Source organism: Chiloscyllium plagiosum, chromosome 34 (assembly GCF_004010195.1).
Source record: "Chiloscyllium plagiosum isolate BGI_BamShark_2017 chromosome 34, ASM401019v2, whole genome shotgun sequence".
Taxonomy (NCBI): domain Eukaryota; kingdom Metazoa; phylum Chordata; class Chondrichthyes; order Orectolobiformes; family Hemiscylliidae; genus Chiloscyllium; species Chiloscyllium plagiosum.
In genome coordinates this window covers 32,961,335-32,987,388 of record NC_057743.1, presented here as the reverse complement: position 1 = coordinate 32,987,388, position 26,054 = coordinate 32,961,335, and the positions used below count along the sequence as shown (strand labels likewise).

Below are 26,054 nucleotides of genomic sequence, written 5' to 3'. Positions count from 1 at the left end.
GTCCACACCAACCCTCTGAAGAGTAACCCACCCCTCTCTGACTAATGCTCCTAACAACTATGGACAATTTATTATGGACAATTCACCTGACCTGCACATCTTTGGAAATATCATTTGGATTTCTCTGCATGACAAATTGGGGGATGTAAAATGACAGTGCTGCTACAGGTAAGCAGGTATAATCATAGGATGACCAGTGTTGGTCAGTGGTTTGTAATACAAAAATGGAAATAGGAAATTATTTTTCGGAAACAGTTGATCCAAGAAGTGTGAAGGAACCATGACAACAGAAGCAAGGCAGGAGGTTCTGCAATGTAATATTTTTATGAATTTTAATTATGTCACCCACTAATCTGAAGTAAAATGTACCAATATCTCCTTTCAAAGGGGCACTATCTTCATTAAAAAATGCTTGGTAAACCTTCATTGTCAGAGACGGAAGAAGACAAGATGTATGTCATTTTTTTGAAGGTCATCATAACTAGCTGGGGTAATGACACAATTTATTGTTTATGATTTACAACATTAGGTGTGTCTGTAAAATAAATGTTGAAACATTTACTACAGAGATTCTACAAAGTTCATTATCCTTTAAATACAAAAAACAAATTCATTATATTGTAGTTGGTACTGTATATATCACCTGGCAATCATGCAGCCTACTTTGGATATTGTCAAGCTTCAAGTGCTGCAGAAACTGCACTATGCAGACAAATAGACACTATACCACTGAAATTCTGACCTGTGCCTAGTACAGAAATTACGTTAATTTCACAGAATGCCCAGTATTTCAGCTTATGTGTTAGCGCAACATTTAAGTGGCTAGTCCAGTTAGGTTTCTAGCCAAGAGTGACTATCTAGTCACAGTCATATTCAGACAGATGTACAGCACGGAATCAGCTTCGGTCCAATTCGTCCATGCCGTCCAGGTATCCCAAACCAATCTAGTCCCACCTGCCAGCACCTGGTCCATATCTCTCCAAACCCTTCCTATTCATATCATCCAGATGCCTTTTTAAATGCTGCAATTGTACCAGTCACCACTACATCCTCTGGCAGCTCTTTCCATACACGTACCACCCTCTGCGTGAAAAGGTAACTCTTTAGGTCTCTTTTATATCTACCCCCCCGTCACCATAAACCTATGCCCTCTAATTCTGGACTTCCCCCACCCAGGGAAAAGGCTTTATCTATTTATCCTATCCATGCCCTTCATGATTTTATAAAACTCTATAAGGTCAACCCTCAACCTCTGACGATTCCAGGGAAAACAGCTCTAGCCTACTCAAACTCTCCCTATAACTCAAACCTTGGCAACATCCTTGAAAATCTCTTCTGAACCCTTTCCAAGTTTCACAACATCCTTCTGATTGGAAGGAGACCAGAATTGCATGCAATATTCCAAAAGTGGCCTTACCAATATCCTGTACTGTTGCTACATGACCTCCTAACTCCTGTACTTAATACTCTGACCGATAAAGGAAAGCATACCAAACGCCTTCTTCACTATCCTATCTACCTGCGACTCTACTTTCAAAGAGCTATGAATCTGGACTCCAAGGACTCTTTGTTCAGCAACACTGCCTCGAACCTTACCATTAAGTGCACCAGTCCTTCTAAGATTTGCTTTCCCAAAATGCAGCACCTTGCATTTATCTAAATTAAACTCCATCTGCCACTTCTCAGCCCATTGGCCCATCTGACAAGATCCCTTTGCAACCTTCTTCTGTGCCCACATAATCTCCAATTTTGGTGTCATCTGCAAACTTACTAACTATACCTCTTATGCTCACATCCAAATCATTTATAAAAATGATGAAAAGTAGTGGACCCAGCACCGATCCTTGTGGCACTCCACTGGTCACAGGCCTCCAGTCTGAAAAACAACACTCCTCCCCCACCACCCTCTGTCTTCTACCTTTGAGCCAGTTCTGTATCCAAATGGCTAGTTCTCCTTGTATTCCATGAGATCTAACCTTGCTAACCAATCTCCCATGGGGAACCTTATTGAATGCCTTACTGAAGTTTATATAGATCACATCTACTGCTCTGCCCTTATCAATCCCCTTTGTTATTTCTTCAGAAAACTCAATCAAGTTTGTGAGACATGATCTCCCACACAGAAAGCCATGTTGACTATCCCTAGTCACTCCTATATGTAAACCCTGTCCCTCAGGATTCCCTCCAACTACTGCCCATCACCGATGTCAAGCTCACTGGTCTATAATTCCCTGGCTTGTCCTTATTGCCTTTCTTAAATAGTGGCACACATTAGCCAACCTCCAATCTTCCGGCACTTCATCTGATCTATCAATGATATGAATATCTCAGCAAGGAGCCCAGCAATCACTTCCCTAGTTTCCCACAGAGTTCTAGAGTACACCTGATCAGGTCCTGGAGATTTATCCACTTTTATGTGTGTCAAGACATCCAGCACTTCCTCCTGTGTTGTTGCTTGTCCCGAAGTCCACCTTGAAAGTCACCCAAAGGTCTGAGGCCAAATATCCCGGACCACTGAAGTGTTCCCCGACTGAGTACAACTCAACTCATCGATTACCAGTTCCAACGTGCCACAGAAAGAAACTGTAATGATTTCCTCAGGAGACAGACAGAGGCTGCAACAGACAGGGTACCCTTTCTTGCCCAGTACTTCCCAGGAGCTGAATGACTACACCATGTTCTTCGCAGCCTGCTACATATTATCGATGAGGATGAGTACCTCTCCTAGGCCTTCTGTGCAGCTCCAGTTCTCGCCTTTAAACAACCACCAAACTTTAGACAGATCACATGGTGTGCAGGGTGTTTTAGCTAGGTGGATAAAGAACTGGTTGGGCAACAGGAGACAGAGAGTGGTAGTTGAAGGGAGTTTGTTGAAATGGAGAAAGATGATCAGTGGTGTTTCACAGAGATCAGTGCTGGGACCACTTTTGTTTGTGATATACTTAAACGATCTGGAAGAGGGTATTGTTGGTCTGATCAGTAAGTGTGCAGATGATACGAAAATGACAGAAAGCATAGGGGGCTGTCAAAGAATACAGGAAAATAAAGATAGACTGGAGAGTTGAGCAGGGAAGTGGCAGATGGAGTTCAATCCAGGTAAATGTGAGGTGATGCATTTTGGGAAGTCTAATTCTTGAGCGAACTATATTGTAAACAGAAGAACCTTGGGAAAAATTGATGAGCAGAGAGATCTGGGAGTTCAGATCCATTGTACCCTGAAGGTGGTTGCACAGGTGGATAGAGTGGTCAAGAAGGCATATGGTATGCTTGCCTTCATCGGACGGGGTATTGAGTATAAGAGCTAGCAGGTCATATTAAAATTGTACAAGACTTTGGTTCGGCCGTATTTAGAATACCGTGTACAGTTCTGGTTGCCACATTATCAAAAAGATGTGGACGCGTTGGACAGGGTGCAGAGAAGATTTACGAGGATGTTGCCTGCTATGGAAGGTGCTAGCTATGAAGAGAGGTTGCGTAGGTTAGAATTATTTTCATTAGATCCCTTCACTGCTTCATCCACCACACTCACCTTTCCTGTCCTTTTTTTTATTGACAATTACATTTTACATGGAATTTACAGCAAAGAAACAGGTAACTTGTGCCAATAAAAACCACGGATGATGTTTCATAGTGAGCCTGCTGCCATCCATACTTCATTTAAACCAATTTTCATTTAACCCTATCAGCAAACATTCTATATCTTTCTTGCATGTTTATTTAAATTCCCCTTAAATACATCTATATTATTTACCTCAATTACTCAATTTGGCAGCAGTTTTCAAATTCTAACCATTTTTCAGTTACATTGCCATGCATCCATCACACATGCATCACACATTAAAGCGCCATATTCCATTTTTTTTACTACTTATGTAGAAGAAACTTGATAATTTTTGGTGAAGAGGTGGTGAGGCTTTTTTTGAGGATAAGCCCTCTTCTGGATTTTACTGCTTACACCTGATCCACTATCCTAACACCAAAAAAAACTGCATTTTTAAAATGTAAAGACAAACTAATTAAGGGCTTTTTTTCTCTGAAATTAAGGCCAAAGACTTAAAATGGTTACTGATCCTCAGAACCATTTGTGAGCATTTTTTCATGGGGAGTGTCTGAACAATGGGTTCAAAGGACAGGCTAGGTTAAACATGGCTTTTTTTAAAAAGCAAAATCCCACAACCTTATTCCACATTCAAAGCTAATGGTAAGCCATGACAATAGTAAACATATATCAGTAAGTGCTAAGCTCAGATCAGTTACACTTTTGTCAAATTATTTTTCTTTAAGTACACATAAAGGAAAGTATGAACAAATGCTCATTATGGATATAATAGATTTTGCCTCACAGCTGTGCATTTTTTAACCACCCAAAGCTACAGCTACTTAACTAAAATATAATTGCACATCCACCAATGCTTTACATGAAGTTCAACATACTTTATCATAAATAAATGCAACTAACCTATTGAATATTAAATATCCCATTCCAAATTAGTCTTTAACTGTGATTTTAATTCAATTACAGTTGGAGTAACCTTTTACACTCAACTTAGTATTTTCCATTTGACCACTTCACATACAAATTACAACATAGAAAGCAGTAGAATTCTTTAAAAATATAATTACACATAATAAAGAGTCATAAAGGTTCTTATCTGTAAATTTTCCTTTTCTTCGATTTGCTATTATTTGCTTTTTTTCGCTGTTAAATTCTTTATCTTTTTCTTTCATCTGTAATTTCCATTGGCAGCGTCTCTCATGCACTCTCAGTCCTTTTCAGCTCAGTCAATTGGCTTTCCATTCTCTTTGTTCTACACTCTTGGGAATTTTCATGTTAAATCAGATTATCTTTTACATTAATTCTTCTCTGCTCCTTTGTTCCCTCCAATGACATCTCTTGATTGCAGTTGTTAAAAAGTTCTTCAAAATTAAGTATATTGCTAAAACTAAATAATTTCCAGCAACATTTCATCATTGCAAACAAAGGTTAAAAGAGTTTATTGAAAAGTCTAATGCAAATATTTCTATTGAATTTGTCACAGCACCAGCTTAATTTTTTTTAAACATAGGAGCAGGAATAGGCCACTCAGCCCTTCAAGCCTGTTCCATTATTCAATTAGATCTTGGCTCAACTTGAATGACCACTGATTCATTTTTTCCTTAATACCCATTTTCAGCAAAAATCTACCAATCTCAGTTTTGACATTTGCAGTTGATCCCCAACTTTTTAGGTGGAGGGAGTTCCACATTCCTACTATCCTGTGAATAATGTGTTGTATGAAAGCATTCCTGAATAGTCGAGTTACAAGTTTTGCCCCTATTTTCTGTACTGTCCCAGGTTAGACCACTTTATACACCCTATTCTCCTAGGAATGTAAACTTAGTCTATTCAGTCTTGCCTTATAACATAATCAATCATTCTTGATGATGAAATTCAACTTATTCTAATCTCAACATTGATATAAGATAATATTGCAATATTTTATGTGAACATACATAGGGAAAACAAAGAAAGAGAGCAAGAAATAAAAAAAAGGGCCTTTCTTTGGAGTTTAAAACTCCCAGATTACAATTTTGTCATCCAATACACTCCTAATCCTGCAGCAATAGTCTTAATTCAAAATGTAGGAACAAATTACTGCAGATGCTGGAATCTTTACTAAAAACAACAAATGCTGGCGATCACCACGGGTCAGAAAGCATTGGAGAAAATAAACGCAGACTGGGTGACCGCTTTGCAGAACACCTTTGGTCTGTGCGCAAGCAGCACTCCGACCTTCCTGTAGCTGGTCATTTTACCAGAGTGTCCGACTCGGATGCCCACATGCCTGTCCTTGGTATGCTGCAGTGTTCTAGTGAATCACAGCTGGAGAAACAGCATCTCATCTTCAGACCAGGTACCTATCAGTCTTCTGGACTTAATATTGAGCTCAACACCTTTAAATTGTGAACCAATTCCCATTTCTTCCCTTTCTTTTAGTTTGTCATCATGTCCTATTCCACTTACTGTCCTTTGAAATCTGGCACAAGACACACCATTCTTCTGCCATTTTCACAATCCAATCGCTTAATCTGAGCTATCAACATCTTTTCTCCACCAGCACCCTATACCCACTAACACCCCCTCCCCCAAACTATTGCGCAAATACTGTCCCAATCACTTCTGCTATGATGAAGTAATCTAGACTCGAAACGTTAGCTTCTTCTCTCTCCATGGATACCATCTAATTTGCTGTGATCTCCAGCATTTGTCGGTTTCAATATTAATTCAAACTTTAGATCAGGTGTCTATCTAGTTCCTCATAATTTGGAGCTGCCGGTGTTGGACTGGAGTGTACAAAGTTAAAAATCACACACCTGGTTATAGTCCAACAGGTTTAATTGGAAGTACACTAGCTTTCAGAGCGATGCTCCTTCATCAGGTGATACCACCTGATGAAGGAGCGTCACTCCGAAAGCTAGTGTGCTTCCAATTAAACCTGTTGGACTATAACCTGGTGTTGTGTGATTTTTAACTATCTAGCTACTGATCATGTCTGAGATGTTACTTAATGCTTTCAATTTGTGGAAAAGACTGCCACCTACTGCAGGGTTTAATTGAAAAGGAAGTAGAGGTCCTGCTTTGATTTACCAGAAATTAAAAGTATAAAATAGCAGAAGGGAGAAAGCTATTTTCTGTCCTCTTGTATTATGTTGTTTCGAATTACAAGATGAATTTTTGTCATTCCTATCTTTGTTGCCAGTTCCATCATGATGTACTGATAACCAAAACTGTGTTCATGGCTTAGGTCATGGCTTATTTTAGCTAGCATTATTCAATATCTTTGCTCAGAGTATTTGTCTGAAAGTTAGCATGAGATTGTAAACCATTTTTTCTTAGGAGAGAGAGAGGAAAAAAGGGTGGAATTTTCCCAGCCTCTGAATGACTTGGACAACAACGAGAAAGTTTGGAAAACACAGTGGGAATGGGAAAATAAGATTGTAGTGTCAAGATAAAAAATTGAATTTTGTGTTTACGGTTTCAACATCGAGGTGAGAATCTCACTAGTGAGTGATGAGGGGTCTATTTGCAATGTATTCACATTTCATTACTATCTAATTGTTCCTCATTTATATGTAGATTGCTATTTTCCAAAGTATTCGAGAGAAACTAAACTGTGACAAGACCCGAATGAAAGAGTGGGTATCTAGTGGCTGCAGCGCACTTACGTTCTCTCCACGTATCTATCTTAGCCAGCACTCCCCATCATTTCAGGGCCCACTCCATGGGCAGCTTCACAAGCATTAGCCTAACACATCATCATGGCACATCCCTGACTCACTTATAATAGAAATCACTACTTCAATACTCACTTGGTGCTTACCAACGCCTTTCAGTGCAATGCTGCTACTATGTAGATGAACACATTAATCAAATGGCCGGGTCTCAAAATCTCAATGGGAGAAAGTGAGGACTACAGATGCTGGAGATCAGAGTCGAGAGTGTGGTGCTGGAAAAAAGCATAAGCAGCTCAGGCAGCATCTGAGGAGCAGGAGAATCGACGTTTCGGGCATATGCTCTTCATCAGGCGTATGCCCGAAATGTCGATTCTCCTCGAATGCTGCCTGACCTGCTGTTCTTTTCCAGCACCACACGCTTGACTCAGGTGTAGTTCTCAGTCAAGTCAAGGGAGACTGTTGGTAATCAGTTGGTAGAATTAGAGTCAGTTATGATTATCATCTGTTATCAGTCCACAAATTTGGACATGTACAACCGTTCTGAGGATTTGCAGTAGGTCAGCTGGAGAGCTGTGCTGATATTGATCAGCGGTCTGATCAGGAATTGGTTGGCACCATTGTTTCAAGATGGCCAGGGGAATGAGCTACAGTTAGCTCTGGGCATTATTCAGTGAACATTAGAGGTATTATCAAGGACTACTTCTGTGGTAGGGAAGTTAGGGAAGTCAATTGTGGGGATTGGAGTCAGCATGCTAGGTTGCAGAGGGAACAAAACAATTATGAAGGGGGGAATCACACTATAAAGGGATGGAAGATGATAAAAAATGGGAGGAAATGAGTACTTGAGGAAGGGGGCATATTTCATTGACAGCCACCATCACCCTGGTATTGATGTTGGAGGGGCAGGGGAGCAGAAGCAGACCAGCAAGTTTAGCATAATTAAGCTATAGACCTGGGGCTCAGGGGGTAATATGAGCTGATAAATACTTAAATAAAACTGTTGAATGCAAATCTGGGGAGGTTCCAATCTGATAGGATTGACAGGAAGAGCAAAAGCAGAAAAGAATATGAAGATTGCGGATAGTGGGATGGGGGGGGGGGAGGAATGCTATCATCTCGATTTAAAGATTGATCCTGTGATATACTCTGTGAAGCATTATCGTTATCACCTTCCATTTCATCCAAATCATAAGTGTACGGGGAAATGAAACATGACTGTTACCACATCCAGAGTGGCCAAAGTTAATGGGCTTTCTCTAAGGGAGCAGGGTTTATTTGTGAATGATATGACGCTCTTCAAGGGGTAATTTCATTAATTAGGTACTTGCATAACATAAAGACATTTGTTATCACAGAATTCTGGATGTGTACCTCCTGCAATGACATGACTATGTTGACTGAAAATCCCAGCCACAAGCAATTTTAACCATGTGATTTATTGTGACAAAGTATTTCTCATCATGGCTGTGAAGTACAAGTAATTTCAGGTGAGCTGTAAAGTTTCCCATATGATCCAAAAATCATGAACACATTCCAAGGTCTCAGTCTACACAAAATTCAGGAACCTAATACCCAAGATTATAAAACTTTCACCATACTATCTTATATGCAGAGCTACCTCTCTTGGGTAATGTGGACGGGTAGGTTGGGGGAGTAGGTCTCTCTTATCCTAGCAGGCTTACAATCTGCTATTGTATATATGCAACTGGCTTATGCAGACACATCTAAATTAGGTCTACCATGGTAGGTCCATGTAAAGGCATCCCATTACCGTACTTGTCAGAATGTCCTCTAATGGTTAAATGTTCCGTTCTCTGTGACTATTGACTGATCACATTACTGAGGAGCTGCTTCATTTCTGATATTCTTCCCATAGGCTTATTGGAACCATCATCAATGGATCTAGACCTGTTGCCAACTCTGTGTTTGTGGCACTACACAGACATTGATGAGGAATACATGCTTCTGGAAGACCAGTACCAGCATCAGTTTCGAGCTGTTATGGAACAGCTATCTATCACTGGGCGTCCAGCTACTTATGCTGTGGAGAAAGTGCAGGAGACCCAACAATTATTCAGTTTCGATGGAATATCCTCCATTTGAAAAAGAGGCAGTGGTGCTGTCAGGTGAGGATAAAACCCAAGACATTTTTTACTTATACAAGACAATATTTACATGCATTTGGGTCTGATAACTGAACAGATTCCCACTTAACTTTGGCAGAAAGATGGCAGTCTTTCCCAGCTCTGCCTTGATGGCAGCTGCCCCAAGCTTTAGTACGTCCCTCAGCTTGTAGTTCTGGACCTTGGGATATGTCAAACTGCAACACTCATTCAAGGTCAACTCCTCGCACTGGAAGACCAATAAGTTTCAGGCAGAGCAAAGAGCATCTTTTACCAAGTTGATGGTCTTCCAGGCACAGTCAATGTTTGTCTTGGTGTGGGTCCTGGGGAACAGACCGTAGAGCACAGAATCCTGTATCACTGCATCTCTCTCCAGACTTCATTTGCAAAGGTACATTCCAGAAAGTGACAGTCTCTACCCACCCCACCACAGCTACTGCAGCTTGCAGTGGTGCAGACAGTCCACGCATACATGAAGGATCTCACAGCTAATGACCTTCTCACCATCAGCCAAGTCATGCCTTGGTGCTTGTTATAAAGTTCTGGTGATGAGGCATTCTGCTAAATGACTTTGACAGTCTGTTCAGCGAATAACTCAACTGGATCCAACTTCTCCTTTTCCGCAGGGTCTTGAGGATGCTATGTGCTGACCACTCCCTGATGAACGTCTGGTCAAAGATGTTTTTCTTTGCAAATTTCTCCACAAAGGACATGCATATGGAACAGTCCAACTACTTGGGGCATTCTGCAGCAATGAAGCCAGATCCATCCTTTGCTACACTGGGGACAGGTACAGTCACTGACTCTAAATGGACTGATGCTATAGAGGCAAGCATCCTCTGTTTAATCCCAACTGCAAATCCATTTTACCAATTTTCTTTCTTCTTTTTTCCTCTTATTTAATAAAAGTTAACATTGCAAACTGATGGAAGCTTGCACAACATCACTCAATAATCATGAAGATTTATGCTGGTATGGATCCCGCATGAAAGAATACTCATCTTTCAGACAGGGTTAAGATAGTGTTGCGCTGAGGATGCTCCTTTATGTTAATTCTTGCAGCTGCAGCTAAAATGACAGTCAAGCACTCTGATGATGATGTCAAGTGAACATATGTTCACTAATATGATATTAAATTTACAGTAAGTATTACACATGCCACCTTTAGTGCCTCAAACATTACCTCTTCCTACAGGATGGCTCAGGGCATTTGTGGCAAATGGCCCAGAAATGATATTACTGTCCTGGCAGAGTCATAGAGTCATACACTATGGAAGCAGATCCTCAGGTTTAACTAGTCCATCCCGACCATGTTATAGATTCATAGAGTCATAGAGATTTACATCTCAGAAACAGACTCTTCGGTCCAACTCAGCTATTCCAACATAATCTAGTTCTATCTTCCAGCACTTGGCCCATATCCCTCCAAACCCTTCCTATTCATATACCCATTCAGATGCCTTTTAAATTGCAATTGTATCAGCCTCCACCACTTCCTCTGCCAGCTCATTCCATACACGTACCACCCTCTGTATGGCCGGTGGGTCCCTTTTATATTTTTCCCCTCTCATTCTAAACCTATGTCCTCTAGTTTTGGACTCCCCCACACCAGGGAAAAGACTTTGTCTATTTACCCTATCCATGCCCCTCATGACTTTATAAACCCCTATAAGGTCACCCCCCCAGCCTCTGACACTCCAGAGATAACAGCCCCAGCTTATTCAGCCTCTCCTTATAGCTCAAATTTTCCAACCCTGGCAACATCCTTGTAAAATTTTTTTGAACCCTTTTAAGTATCACAACCTCCTTCCAATAGGAAGGAGACCAGGATTACACACAATATTCCAAAAGTGGCCTAACCAATATCCTGTACAACCACAACATGACCTCCCAACACTTATACTCAATACACTGACCGATACAGGAAAGCATACCAAATACCTTCTTCACTATCCTATCTGCTTGCAACTCTACTTTCAAGCAGCTACGAACCTGCACTCCAAGGTATCTTTGTTAAGCCTACAATCTCATCCCGCTGTAATCTGAGGTAACCTTCTTCGCTGTCCACTACACCTACAATTTTGGTGTCATCTGCAAACTTACTAAGTGTACCTCCTATGTTCACATCCAAGTCATTATATACATGACAAGAAGTACTGGATCCAGCACCGATCCTTGTGGGACTCCACTGGTCACAGGCCTCCTTTCTGAAAAGCAACCGCCCATCACCACCCTCTGTCTTCTACCTTCTAGCCGGTCCTGTATCCAAATGGCTAGTTCTCCCTGTATTCCATGAGATCTAACCTTGCTAACCAGTCTTCCATGGGGAACCTTGTCGAACGCCTAACTGAAGTCCATATAGATCACGTCTAGCGCTCTGCCCTCATCAATCCTCTTCATTACTTTTTTAAAAGACTCCATCAAGTTTGTAAGACATGATTTCCCATGCACAAAGCCATGTTGACTAACCCTAATGAGTCCATGCCTTTCCAAAAAGTGTAAATCTTGTCCCTCAGGATTCCTCCATCAACTTGCCCACCACCAACGTCAGCCTCACTGGTCTATAGTTCCCTCGCTTGTCCTTACTATCTTTCTTAAATAGTGGTACCATGTTAACCAACCTCCAGTCTTCCAGCCCCTCACCTGTGACTATCGATGATACAAATATCTCAGCAAGGGGCTCAGCAATCACTTCCCTAGCTTCCCACAGAGTTCTCGGGTACACCTGATCAGGTCCTGGGGATTTATCTACCTTTACGAGTTCCAAGACATCCAGACCACCTCTTCTGTGTTATGGACTTTTTCAAGATGTCACCATCTTATTTCCCCACATTCTATATCTTCCATGTCCTTCTCCATAGTAAACACTGATGCAAAATACTCATTTATTATCTCCCCCATCTCCTGTGGCTCCACACAAAGGCCACCTTGCTGATCTTCGAGGGACTCTACTCTCTCCATAGTTATCTTTTTGTCATTAATGTATTTGTAAAAATTCTTTGGATTCTCCTTAACCCTATTTACGAAAGCTATTGCATGTCCCTCTTTGCCCTCCTGATTTCCCTCTTAAGTATACTCCTACTGCCTTTATACGCTTCTAAGAATTCATTCGATCTCTCCTGTCTATACCTAACATATGCTTCCTTCTTATTCTTAGTCAAACCCTCAATTTCTCTCGTCATCCAGCATTCTCCACACCTCTCAGCCTTTCCTTTCACCCTAACAGGAATATACTGTATCTGGACTCTCGTTACCTCATTTCTAAAGGCTTCCCATTTACCAACCATTCCTTTACCTGCGAACATCTGCCTCCAATCAGCTTCTGAAAGTTCTTGCCTAATACCTCAAGATTAGACTTGCTCCAATTTAGAACTTCGACTTATAGATCTGGTCTATCCTTTTCCATCACTACTTTAAAACTAATAGAACTATGGTACTGGCCCAAAGTGCTCCCCCACTGACACCTCAGTTTCCATCTAAACCCTGAGCACTATGGCAGTCCCAATCTATGTTTGGAAAGTTAAAATCTCCGACCATAACGACCCTATTATTCTTGCAGTTAACCAAGATCTCCTTACAAATCTGTTTCTCAATTTCCCTCTGACTAGTAGGGGGTCTATAATACAATCCTAATAAAGTTATCATACCTTTCTTATGATGTCCCTGGGTGCATTTCCAGGAATATCCTCCCTCAGTACAGCTGTAATGCTGTCACTTATCAAAAATACCACTCCCCATCCTCTCTTGCCTCACATTCTATCCTTCCTGTAGCATTTGTATCCTGGAACAGTAAGCTGTCAGGTCTGTCCATCCCTGAACCACATTTCTGTAATTGCTATGATAGCCCAGTCCCATGTTCCTAACCATGCTCTAAGTTCATCTGCCTTCCCTGTTAGGCCCCTTGCATTGTCTGCCTTCCCTGTTAGGCCCCTTGCATTGAAATAAATGCAGTTTAATTTATCAGTCCTACCTTCTTCTCTGCTTTGACCCTGCTGACTTTTTGACTCGCTTCTTTTCTAAACTATACCAGTCTCAGATTGATCTCTTTCCTCACTATCTCCCTGGGTCTTGCCCCTATCTGTGCCTTGGACTAGAGAGTCCCCTAACACAATTGATCTCTTGGAACTCGACGTACACTTCATTGCATTCGAGCCAGTCTCGATACCAGAAACATGGCTGTTTATGTTACATTCCCCTGAGAATCCACCACCCCCTACATTTTCCAAAACAACATAATGGTTTGAAATGGGATAGCCACAGAAGTCTCCTGCACTACTTGCCTACCTCTCTTACCTTTCCTGGAGGCAACCCATCTATGTAACCGTATCTACATTTTTCTCTCCCTATAACTGCTATCCATTACAACCCCTTGCTCTTGTAAATTCCTCATTGCTTCTAACTGTCTCTCCACCTGATCCATTCGATCTGATAGGATTTGCAACCAATGACATTTATTGCAGATATAACCCTCAGTAACACGTACACTCTCCCTAAATTCCACATACGACAAGAAGAGCCTATCACTCGACACAAGGCCATTTTTGCTTCTTCCAATCTACAGACCCAGAAAATAGCTCTGTCTTAGTGCTCTACAAAATATGGGTGGCAATGGGCGGCACGGTGGCACAGTGGTTAGCACTGCTGCCTCACAGCGCCAGAGACCCGGGTTCAATTCCCGCCTCAGGTGACTGAATGTGTGGAGTTTGCACATTCTCCCCGTGTCTGCGTGGGTTTCCTCCGGGTGCTCCGGTTTCCTCCCACAGTCCAAAGATGTGCAGGTCAGGTGAATTGGCCATGCTAAATTGCCCGTAGTGTTAGGTAAGGGGTAAATGTAGGGGTATGGGTGGGTTGCGCTTCGGCGGGGTGGTGTGGACTTTTTGGGCCGAAGGGCCTGTTTCCACACTGTAAGTAATCTACTCTAATTTAAAAATGCTGCTTCAAGCTAACCTAATACTTATGGTTTATATTTTTAAGTTTAATTAAGAGACATATCTTAATAAAACATTTAATCAAGAAAGAACCTACTCAACTCACTACTGCAGACTTTCTAGAGGCCATACTTAAAAATATTCACTTATCTGTTTCTGTACCATGACCTCTCCCAAACAGGTTCCTCCAAGATTAGTTGTGAATTTCACTGTTCATTAATTTTCCCAGATGCACTCCGAAATCCAGTGATACATGAATTCAAACAGCAAAGGCAGTAACCGCGCAGCTTCGCTGCTGTGTCAGTTAGCAGTGTGGGTTTCTTTCTTTCTATCTCTCTCTCCTGCACTGACCTCACCATGTGCTGCCTTTGTCTGTTCCTCTCCCTTTTAAAAGTGCTGTTGTTTTGACTTTTTTTCTCCAAAATTCCAAAACAATGCAATAGCATAGAAAACAATAATTGCTGCTCCTGTAATTTGAGGAAATCACCTCCAACACCTAAAATACCTCAAGAAAGGAGCAACCTATCACAGCCAGAAAATTTTCCCGTCCTCCATCTTAGTTCACTTCAGAATGTAACTTTTAAAAAAGTTTTGTGATTTACATATGAAAGAACTGAAACCAACATGCCCATTCTAAAAGATGAGATACTTTGCAAACAATCCAGGTCTTTTTCAATATGTAATTTCAGTTACATCACATTGTAAACTTTTGCCATAAATCCTGAGTCTTACGATCTTAAACTCCACAACTACCTGAAGGAGCAGCGCTCCAAAAGCTAGTGCTTCCAAATAAACCTGTTGGACCATAACCTGGTGTTGTGTGATTTTTAACTTTGTACACCCCAAACCACCAGCATCTCCAAATTCTGTAATGTGAACTGTTTTCAAAACATCAATATTTATTTCTGAGTTCTCTAGGCTTAATTTTATTTTCGACAGTAAAATTGATGCAAAATATTCATTTAGTATCAATCCCATCTCCTGAGGTTCAACACATAGATGACTTCATTGATTTTTATGCAGATCTATTTTCTCTCTAGTTGCTCTTTAGCTCTTAATGTAGAATCGCTCTGGATTATCCTTAATCTTATCTGCCAAGGCTATCTCATGTTCCTTCTTTGCCATGCTGACTTCCCTCTTAAGAATGCCCCTACACTCTTAATACTCATCAAGTGATTCATTTGATCCCAGTTGTCTATGTAATATATGATTCTTTCTTATTCTTGACTAGAACTTCAATATCTTTATTCATCCATTGTACCCTACTCTTACCAGCCTTGCCTTGCACTCTACCAGGAACATAATGCCTCGAACACTCGTGGTCACACTTTTGAAAGCCTCCCATTTGCCAGTTGTCCCTTTATCTGCGAACAGTCTACTCCAATCAACTTTAGAAAGTTCTTGACTCAAACCATTAAGAATTGCCTTACTCTAATAAAGGAAATTAAATTTTATGGAAGGTTTATCCTTTTCCATAACTGTTTTAAAACTAATCGAATTACAAAATCTTTTCCAGTTTGAATTTCCATATTGTTGAGGGTTGCAAGCAGGTGAGGGGCCAGGTAGCTCTAAGTGTCCTGACAGGAGACTTCTGGGATCCTGCATGTGGCTCCTCTTCCAGCTGGATGCCTACTAGAATCACCCTGTATCCTTGTGAGACAGTGGACCTAGTGTGAGGCCAAGGTCCCTCATTCCCCCTATCATCTTGATATTGGTGCTGAACACAATTGGCTAACACATGTCAGTGCTCTCAATTTTTGGATGATGTGGTGGACTCATCCTTCAATCCAGTTTGTAGGGTGTCCCCAATAAACTTATGTCTGTTTGTGCATTTTAATTAAATTATTAATGACTGAAAGTTATGAGAGCTTCCCATACCTGGGGCTGAGCAGATGCCTGGTCTCTGGCAGTCCTCTTGAGTGCCAGCGGTCTGGCCAGCTGCAGAGATATGCCAGAGATGTGTCTACCAGAAAGTACCCATGGAGGTGTCAGTATCCCAGCTGATGGGCATTGCCTTGTTGCTGCTTCATCTGAAAAGTCTCGATTCTTCTAAAAGGAGGAAATGATATTTGGAGGGGCTGGTCTCTTAGTGGATGTCGCTCATGTTTCAGAAAACAAAAGAGGGGGAGTGAATCGAGTTTAAAACTTAGGCACATTAAAAAATCATTCCCAGAGGTGGTGATGTGAGGGAAACCAGCAGGGGTTATTGCAAAAGGGAAAGTGTACCGAGAGAGTGACTTTGAATAAACAAGGTATTTGAGTGTTTGCAGAGATTTGATTTTCTGCAGAACTGAATTTTAATGACATCCAACTGCTGAGTGAAAAAGAGTATGAAAGCTCACACATGTCAGTGAAGCTGAGCTAAAATATAGAAAAGCTATACTGGCAGCAGCATGTTGATTTTTCTCGGCTACTGATGTGAGGTCATGAAAGTTCTTTCTACATTGGTAATTCCTGTGGTGGAGGTTACACTGAAAATCCATACCACGACTGCATGTTTATGGATCCCGTGCCAGTTAACTGGCTGCCTTCACCTCGTGGTTTCAAGCTTCTTGAATGTTGTTGGAGCTGCACTCATCCAGGCAAGTGGAAAGTATTCCATCATATTCCTGATTTCAGCTTTGTGGATGGTGGATTGGTTTTGATGAGTGAGTAGGTGAGTTACTTGATTTAGGATTCCTAATGTCTGCTCTTGTCTTATAGCATCAGTATTTATACGGCTAGTTCAGTTCAATTTCTGGTCAATGGTAACCCCAATGAATGTTCTTAGCAGGGCCTGCAGCAATAGTAATACTATTGAATATCAAAGGGTGATGTTTAGATTCTCTCATTGGAGATTTTCATTGCCTGGCATTTGTGTGGTGTGAATGCTACTTATCACTTATCAACAAAAGCCTGTACAGAGAAACCTTGATTGTCCAAATGTTCGTATAATTGAATGCCGGATAACATTTTTAGCCAAGCATCGGGACCTTGCAGTCTTGTCCAGATAATCGAATGCCAGATAATGCCAGAGTGGGCGGCACAGTGGCACAGTGGTTAGCACTGCTGCTTCACAGCGCCAGGGACCCGGATTCAATTCCCGCCTCAAGCGACTGACTGTGTGGAGTTTGCACATTCTTCCCGTGTCTGCGTGGGTTTCCTCTGGGTACTCCGGTTTCCTCCCACAGTCCAAAAATGTGCAGGTTAGGTGAATTGGCCAAGCTAAATTGCCCGTAGTGTTAGGGGCAGGGGTAAATGTAGGGGAATGGGTCTGGGTGGGTTGCGCTTCGGCAGGTCAGTGTGGACTTGGTGGCCCAAAGGGCCTGTTTTCACACTGTAAGTAATCGAATCGAGATCCCTCTGTATATGGTTCATGTCTTGCTACATTTGGATATGGATATTTCAATATCTATAGAGTTACAAAAAGTGCAGAACATTGCGCAATCATCAGCAAACATCTCACTTTTGAACTTATGATGAGCGAAGGTCATTGATGAAACAGCTGAAGATGTTTGGGCCTGCAAGCAAGTGAGGGGCCAGGTAGCTCTAAGTGTCCTGACAGGAGACTTCTGGGGTCATACATGAGATGACCAACCTCCAACAACCATCACTATATTACTTTGTGCAAGTCATGACTCCAACCAACAGTGATTATACCCTCCGATTTCCATTGACTCCACTTTTGCTAGAATTCCTTGATCTCACATTCTGCCAAATGCAGCTTTGCTGTCAAGGGCAGTCATTCTCACGTCACCTCTGGAATTCAGCTCTTTTGTCCACATTTGAACTGGCTATAATGACAGCAGAAGCTGAGAGCCTTAGCAGACCCCAAATTGAGTATCAGCGAGCAGGATATTGCTAATTTGGTGCTGTGTGACAGCATTGTTATTGATCCTTTCCATTACATTACTCTTGATTGAGAGTTGACTGAAGGAGCAGTAATTGACCATGTTGGATTTGTCCTGCTTTGTGCGCAGGAATTGCTTGTTTAGAGGCACGGCAAGTTATCGAGTCTGAATCTTCAGTATTATTGCCAGAATAATGTCATGGCCGATAGCCTTTGTCGTATCCAATGCCTATAATTGTTTCTGATACCATATGAAATGTGTCAAATTGCCTTATGATTGGTATACTGTGTACCTCTCGAGAAGACAGAGATTGATCACCCACTCGGAATCCACAAGATTGTTACAAATGCTTCAGCCTTACTTTTTGCACTGATGTGCTGAGCACCACCATCATTGAGGATGGAGATATCTGTGGAGATTTCTCCTCCAGTGAGTTGTTTAATTGTTCATCACAATTCATGATCGGCTATGGAAGGTACGCAGAGCTATATCTGATCCATTGGTGGTTGACTTGCTTAGCCCTGTCTATAACTTGCTGCTTCTGATATTTGGCACACAAGTCGTCCTGTGCTGTATCTTCATCAGGTTGACACCTCATTTTTACCTAGCATGCCTCTCTGCACTCTTCATCGAACCAGGGATGCAGATTTTGTTGCTGCTGATGGCAAGCAGTGCCTCTTGGATACTCAGTGTTGAGTTGCTAAATCTGTTCCAAGTTCATTCAATCTAGCGTGTAGGAGAGTATCTTCAATGTGAAGACTGGATTTCATGCACAAGGTCTATATGATGGTCATTCTGACTGATACTGTCTTGGACACGTGCATCTTTGGCATGTAGGTTGGTGAGGATTAGATCAAGTAAGTTTCACCCACGCGTTGATTCTTTTACCACCTGCCACAGACTCAGTCTAGTAGCTATGTCCTTGAGGACACAGCCAGTTCGGTTAGCTGAGCCACTCTTGGTGATAAACATTGAAGTCCTCCACCCATTATACATTTATGGACTTGCTTCCTCAAAATGGTGCTCAACACGGAGGAGTAATGATTCATCAGCTGAAGAGTATGACACATGGTAATAAGCAACAAGTTTCCTTGCCCATGATTGACCTGATATCATGAGGTTTCAAGGAGTCCAAAGTTAACGTTGAGGACCCCCAGGGTAACTCCCTCTCGAAACGTACACCATTGTTCTGCCACTTCTACAAGGATGGTGATCATACTATCTGGGACATAGTGTGTAAGGTATGATTCCATGAATATGACTATGTCAGGCTGTTACTTAATTTATGTGTGAGGCAGTTCTCTCAATTTTGGCATTAGTTCCCAGATATTAGTAAGGAGGACTCAACAGGGCTGAGTTTTCCATTGTTGTTTGCTGCGAATGGTCAATGCCAGGTGGTCTTTCTGATTTCATTCTTTTTTGGAGACATTTTAGCAGTTTGATGCAACTGAGTGGCTTGCTTGGCCATGTCAGAGGGCAATTAAAAGATAACCACATCTGCTGTGGAATTGTGACAAAGAATCATTGGACTCACAATGTTAACTGTGTTTCACTCTCCACAGATGCTGCCAGACCTGCATGAGCTTCCAGCACTGGCTGTTTTAGTGCAAACATACTGTGTGGCAGCACATCAGAAATTATGGCCATCCATAAGTAGGAATAAATCCAACTAAATACTGAAAGATAAAAATTCACAACTAAATTCAAGTCTCACTAATACATATACCTCTTAGAATAATAGTGTTAAAATAATACATCAGATGTTCAAAAATAAATAATATACAGATGAAGTAGAGAGTCTGGATGATCTGAGGTTATGGTTCCATATCAGGACATTGGTTAGGCCACTGTTGGAATATTGTGTGCAATTCTGGTCTCCTTCCTATCGGAAAGATGTTGTGAAACTTGAAAGGGTTCAGAAAAGATTTACAAGGATGTTGCCAGGGTTGGAGGATCTGAGCTATACGGAGAGGCTGAATAAGCTGGGGCTGCTTTCCCTGGAGCATCGGAGGCTGAGGGGTGACCTTATGGAGGTTTACAAAATTATAAGGGGCATGGATAGGATAAATAGACAAAGTCTTTTCCCTGGGGTTGGGGAGTCCAGAAGTAGAGGGCATAGGTTTAGGGTGAGAGGGGAAAGATATAAAAGAGACCTAAGGGGCAACTTTTTCATGCAAAGGGTGGTGAGTGTATGGAATGAGCTGCCAGAGGAACTGGTGGAAGCTGGTACAATTGCAACATTTAAGAGGCATTTGGATGGGTATATGAATAGGAAGGATCTGGAGGGATATGGGCCGGGCGCTGGCAGGTGGAACTAGATTGTGTTGGGATATCTGGTCGGCATGGACGGGTTGGACCGAAGGGTCTGTTTCCATGCTGTACATCTCTATGACTCTATTTGTCATTGTGCAAAATTACTTGATCTATAGCTCACTCATATTGCCATGATCTCGTCATACTATACTCGACCAATGGTGAGGTTTTGACTTTGCGCAGAATAATTGAGGGACTGATGAACTGAGAGAAAACTAATCAATTTAAAGATTAATTTTTGTCAGGAATATCAACTATTGATGTCAGCTAACTGGGACAATTTATTTATATTATTATTGGCAGACTGGTTAAATCAATTTAAGATAAAGTTGACATTGTAGTTTGTGTTGTGTTTAGAGAACAAGTGATTAGACCTAGGTAAATTATTAATAAAAGGCCATGGAAATGCACTTTTTGACATTGGAATTACAAATAATTTTGATTTCATTAACATTTCATTCAGATCTTGTTGATGGTAAACTGTTATCAATTGAAATGAAATATTTGGTTCCTCCCCACTGAAAAGAGGTCGACCACCCTTTCCCACGTTAGAAATGCTGAATTCATCCAGCCATCTTCAATTGTATTCCATATTCAAATTATGAACTGTTGCTTAACTTATCGTATGCCAAAGGTCTGCGATTCTAGGGAAAGGTATGGCATGAATAATATAAAGTCCAGACGATAACGTTTTTAATTTTACATTTCGCTTGTTCTAAATAACATCAGTGTTGTGGTGTGGCTGGGATACTAGGAGGATTGATGTGGTGATATCCTATATTCTCCATGTTTGGCTTATTCCTTTATCCAAACTCTTCAAATTTTTCCTAACATTATTGTGACTGAATATGGGATTTGTCTATTTAATTCATAGTAAACTCCATATTTTCTCCTGTTACACAAATGTGTCACATGGCCTTGATCTCTGGACGGTTTGAAGTAGTACCCAGAGTTTCAATGATTGTTCGAAATTCCTTTGTCTCAGCTTTGAGATCAGGCTGGGAATCATGCAATATAAAGTTATTTCTGACAGTACTGCATCTTAATGGCCAATTTAAAAGGTTTTATAAAATGCATTGTTTAAAGTGGTACTTGGTTTCTGAATCAAACTTATAATAAAACATACAACAATGTAATTTTAAAATCAAATTATTATTCATATTTTGGAGTTGAAGTTTTAGTGTTTGTTACAAATTTTTAAACCAACTCGTTTTTACTATTTATTTGCAATAAACTTCTGTATTTTCTCTCCTTTTCCCAGTACAAGTTTCAGAATAGTTTCCTCCCATCTGAGAGAAAGCTGGGTCTGATTTTTCCCAGCCTTTCATCTATTCTACTCTATAATCAAACACAAACAGGTGTATAGGTGTATCAAGGGAGTGAAAATTGGGGAGTTTTATATAGAGTGACTCTATATAAAACTCCCCAATTTTCACTCCCTTGGTACAATGGGTTTTAAGGGTATTACCAGATGCAGTTCATTTTAAATTGAACAAAAGTAAATAAAACTCAAATTAATCATGGTACGCCTCCTTGATTTTTAATTTTTGTACTCTGGTAATTCAGCTCTCTGCCATGGTGAACAATTTGCTTTGATCAGGTTTGTCAATCTTCTTATAACCTTCATTTAAATCACTACGTCATATCTTTTCTCAAATTATTAAGCTCAACTCCATAACCTCTGCACATAACTTGGATTCCTCATAACTAGAATCATTTGATTGTTCATTTCTCAAGGGTAGAAATATTTTTCCTATGATTAGGTCACCAGGATGGGTCAAAATGATACTAATATGTGTGAAAAAATACATTAAATTAATTGAACATAGCATTTCACTCCCGATATGTTGCTGAATGTCCCATCAGTTGTATTTAACCATTTTAAAGATTTTCCTGATAAATAATATTGCAGTTATCCTTTTATATTTTCCTTGAATATCTCTTAAATAATTGAGTTAGAGAAGTTTTTTTTTCTTGGAGATCTTATCTAAACTTACAAAATGTCATGAAGTTTCTCTCATTTCAGATCCTGATTTCATTTAAATTTTGTGGGTTTGTGTTTATTTAGTCACGGCTATCATTAGTTGCATATATTACAGATCCTTCTTCTCGCTCATTAAAAGACACTTAGGAAATCATTCTACTCAACATAAATTCCCTCTATCATTTTAGCCCAAACAAATTACCATCAAATGGTGTTAATCAATAATTACTGTTTAAATTTCACCTTAGCAAAAGAAGCTTATAAATAGTTTGAAAAGAAGTGAGAAGGTAAAAAGGCCAATGGTTCTACGGAATGAACTCAGAATTTAGGGCTCAGTCAAAGACATAGTGGTCACTGGGATTCAGTTTCATAAACCTGACATGAAAGAAGTTAAAAATCACACAACACCAGGTTATAATCCAACAGTTTATTTGGAAGCACTAGCTTTCGGACACAACCACTTGATGAAGGAGCAGCGCTCCGAAAGCTAGTGTTTCCAAATAAACTTGTTGGACTATAACCTGGTGCTGTGTGATTTTTAACTTTGTACACTCCAGTCCAACACCAGAATCTCCAAATCAATATGAAGGAACAATTTTAAGAATACATGTGGTTTTTAATTTTCATAATCTATTATATACATTTGATCACACATTTTCACAAAAGTAACACACATGGCAGATAAATGTTTAGGGGCAAATTTATTCAGAAATCCACTTGTTAATTCATTTTACTCAAATCTGAAAACAATTTGCATTGTTATCTTCAATCTTGCTTTGGTATGACATTCTAATTATATATAATTTGCCAGACAACATTTTTGTCAGCCAATTAAAGGAAGAAACCATAAAATGCTGCAAAGCAAAATTGCATATACTTTATAGTCCATAGATATGCTGATGATTTTCTCCCTCCACATGAACCATCTACTATAAACTATTCTCCTCTTCAATTCCATTCCATTACAATTCATTTTTTAAAAGCAATTATCTAATTCCCTTTGAAAAAAAATGGTTTTCTTCAATATTATTTTGAAGTATAAAAGACCACATTCTAACCAGCTTCTTGTTACTGTCTTACTGACCAAAATGAATAATTAACCACTTTTCATCCAATCATATTTCTTCATAACATTGAGAGCCTCTGTAACAACATACTTCCAATTTTCCAAATGTAATGAAAATAGTTCTAAAGTTCCATGTCTTTCCTTCTTAGGTACAACTCTTTATCCCTGGTTGAAAGCACCCTGCAGCTTTGTCATTGCTTTTATATCCTTCTTTTGCTGGGCTTCCCCAAACTATACACAGTATCTGAACTATAGCCCGACAAAACCCATATACAAGTTCAACATTATCTTCTTGCTTTTATATTCTGGGTCTAGATCCCAAACTGAGGATCCTATTTGCCTTTCTATATCATATTTAGATTAGATTTCCTACAGTATGGAAACAGGCCATTTGGCCCAACAATTCCACACCGACCCTCCGAAAAGTAACCCACCCAGACCTATTTCCCTACCCTATATTTACCCCTGACTAATGCACCTAACACTATGGGCAACTTAGTATGACCAATTCACCTGCATGACTCTTTTAATGACTCATGCATCAATGCACCAGGATTTCTTTGCTCTTTTGCTCTATGCAAAATGTTATGACTTTGAGATATATGTCCCTACCTTATTCTTATCAGAAATATTGCTTTATATTTTCTGTATTGAATCATTGGGGTCGTCAACCCTTCAGGATTTGGCTGGAGTCTCCATGAATTGAAGACACTACTGTGTGCAGCCTTGGAGAAAAATCATGCAGACATTTAAAAAAGATTTTGCTTTGTTTGTCATTTTCTTTGAACATTTCTCTTTACTGGATAGAAAAATATTTCATATTAGAGAATAACATGTCTCTTTGATTCACAGTCAAGTACCATCCAATTGGTAATATATTTTTACTATCCAATTGGCATAGGAAGGCAGTTCATTAAAAGGATAGATGTATTAGCCAAATAGTGGCTGGAACGTGGGTCTAGTCATGTAATGAAATCTCCACAAACAGATTTAATCACAGTTGGCAACCAAAAGAAACATGTCTCCCACACAGTCATCCTTTTTGCTCAACTATACACATTCTTTGGCAGACTTTGCCACAATTGCATTTTTTGATCATCACAATTTGATGACAGAAGTGTGAAAACATTAACATTGATCAGTGCTACATGTCTCAACCTTGGATTGTTGTAGTTCAGAAAACAAGGTAGTTAAAATCACCCTCATACTGGAATATGTAGCTAACAATTATTACTCGATGTTTATCCTACTTTCCTAGTCCTCATCAAGTGTCAATTTTATCAAATTTCATGGAGGGGTATTCCCTGTGTGACCCAGTGAGATTTCTTGTGTAATCTTCCCAAATTTTCCTTTTTACCTTTGCACCACTTGCCCTAGGGGGACACTCTTTTCCATTCCCTTTCCTAGGAAAACTGAGGCCAATTGTCATGTCCTGATAAAATTAGGATGGATGGACTTGAACTTGGAACATTTAGTCTGCATGGGTTAGTATGATACTATTTAATGCACCTTCACTTTAAGCCATCAGAAGAGATCTTAAATTGTCAAAGACATAGACTTGTTTTGATGACAATCAGATCATAGTTCAGTATTTTTCCAAGGTAATTTGAACATTAATTTACTCCTTTTGAAGAGAGGGGAAATACTTATCCTTATGGCCTCGATCATGTTTACACACATGCTTTTTCTTCCTGAAACTACAAGCAGTTAGTCTCGATTCTGTTTTTAAAAAAAATTCTCTTGTAGGACGCGGGTGTCACTAGGTGACCAGCATTTATTGACCCCCCCCACCACCCCACCCCCAACTGCTCTTGAGAAGGCATTAGTAAGCTGCCTTTTTGAACCATTACAGTCCATGTGCTGTAGGCAGACTCACAATGCCATCAGGGAAGGAATTCCAGAATTTTGACCCAGCAATAGTGAAGGAACTGTGATATATTTCCAAATCTTGATGTGGAGTGGCTTGGAGATGTTGGTGTTCCCATGTATCTGCTGCTCTTGTCCTTCTAGATGGAAATGGAGACTGGTTGTGGGTTTGCAGTCTTGATAGGGACTGTATGGTGGTCACTCTTACTGTTACTGTCATCGACAGATACATCTGCAGAGGTCAGATTAATGAAGAGGAGGTGAAATATGTTTTTCTCTCTGGGTTCCTTTACCATCTGTCACCCAGTATAGCAATATTTATACATCCTTTCCATCCTCAATGCTTCCTCCAAATGTTGTTCAACATAGAGGGTGACTGATTCATCAGCTGAAGGAGGATAGTATGTGGTAATCAGTAGGGGATTTCTTTATGTTAAACCTGATGCCCCTCATGGGGTCCACAGTCAATGGTGAAGACTCCCATGGCAGCTCCCTCCTTACTTATACCAATGTGCAGCCACTTCTGCTGGGTTATTCTGCCAGTAGGACAGAAAATATTCAAGGATGGTGTTGATGATATCTGGGACTTTACATGAATCTATGATTATGTCAAGCTGTTGCTTGACTAGTCTATGAGACAGCTTTCCCAATTTTGCCACTAGCACTCAGATATTAGTAAGGAGGACTTTGTAGGGTTGCCAAGGCTGTTTTCCAATTGTCACTTCCGAT

At 40.4% G+C, this 26,054-nt stretch overlaps 1 protein-coding gene and 1 long non-coding RNA gene across 8 annotated transcripts in view; one reads left to right on the top strand and one right to left on the bottom strand.

The window, feature by feature from the left end:
* The window catches only part of c34h1orf159 (chromosome 34 C1orf159 homolog), a 65,407-nt gene that overhangs the window by 31,139 nt on the left and 8,214 nt on the right, over positions 1-26,054 (bottom strand). The gene's annotated exons all lie outside the window — the stretch shown is intronic.
* Positions 108-10,005, top strand: LOC122540406. Its single transcript, XR_006309297.1, has 3 exons — positions 108-168; positions 9,092-9,341; positions 9,965-10,005. It is a non-coding gene; the product is annotated as an uncharacterized LOC122540406 (long non-coding RNA).